At 41.0% G+C, this 1,178-nt stretch overlaps 1 non-coding gene across 1 annotated transcript; it reads right to left on the reverse strand.

Annotated features, from left to right (window-relative positions):
• Positions 1-393: 393 nt before the first annotated feature.
• Positions 394-466, reverse strand: TRNAV-UAC (transfer RNA valine (anticodon UAC)). The gene has a single exon. It is a non-coding gene; the product is annotated as a tRNA-Val (tRNA).
• Between the last annotated feature and the right edge of the window lie 712 nt (positions 467-1,178).

The raw sequence follows: 1,178 nt of genomic DNA on the forward strand, positions 1-1,178 counted from the left end.
CTGCGTAAGTATTAGCAATCAGTGATTTGTGAAATGCTCTGGAATATGAGAGGAATCTTTCATGGTACCTACACAGAACCTAGGTCTTTTTCATAGGATCATAGAATCATAGAATCATAGAATGGCCTGTGTTCAACAGGACCATAAGGATCAAAGCCCTCTGTACAAGGGCTGCTCAGACGGATCCTCCTGTGTTCCAGCTTGTGCCCATTGCCTCTGAAATGCGGTACCCACTGTACCACTGAAAAAAATCTCCATCTTCTTCCGCTCTCTGTTTATATTGATAAAATCCCTTCTAAGGAAGCCTTTTCCTCAGGCTGAACAGCCCCCCAAGATCTCTCGGCCTCTCCTTTGTAGGAAAGATGGAACATTTGTACTAAAGTTTAGTGCTGATGGTTCCACTGAGGATCGAACTCAGGACCTTCTGCGTGTAAAGCAGATGTGATAACCACTACACTATGGAACCACCACAAATACATTGCTGTACCATGACATGATCTCTCCCCCTCCCTCCATCTTAACTGTAACTGGGAAGACTGGCCTCAGTGTAGATACTTTATGCTGTATCCATTGAGTCCTCTACACAGTATTTACATGCAGTGTCATGGGAATTGGTACAGTGTCACTGGAAAAGGCACACAGCAAAAAATTCCTAAAGAATGGACACAATTTGTAATCCGAGTCGGAAAGCTCTCATTCCAAATAATTATTGAAGATAGGCTGGAAGGTAATTTAAACAAAGGGTAGAAGCCACAAGATTTAATGGAGGCATCTTCAGTGAAAATATCAGAAATAAGCATAAATAACATTTATAGTTAACATGGAGTCAAGGGAGTCTAGAGAGTAATTTATTCTGTTTGAATGTCAAGTCTGTAAGCCATCCTGTGAATTATAGCATGAACAACTTTTCCACTATCAACAGGAACTTCACAGACTATAGAATTGTACCAGGGTGTCTCTGTTACATCCAGGTATGTCTGGCACAGCTGTGCGTACACAAAAGCCAGTTGGAGAGAGAGAAGCTCTGAATGCAACACAGTCAGGTTCAGAAGAATCACATTTAAATTAACAAGTCTTATCTCATTCATTTCAGCAAAGCACCTCTTTATCAAGACATTTTTGTCTCCAAAACAAACATAGCTTCTTCTCATTGAAGTATTCACCGTGTTTGTTTGACC

This window comes from Tympanuchus pallidicinctus, unplaced genomic scaffold, assembly GCF_026119805.1.
Source record: "Tympanuchus pallidicinctus isolate F22 unplaced genomic scaffold, pur_lepc_1.0 scaffold5, whole genome shotgun sequence".
Taxonomy (NCBI): Eukaryota; Metazoa; Chordata; class Aves; order Galliformes; family Phasianidae; genus Tympanuchus; species Tympanuchus pallidicinctus.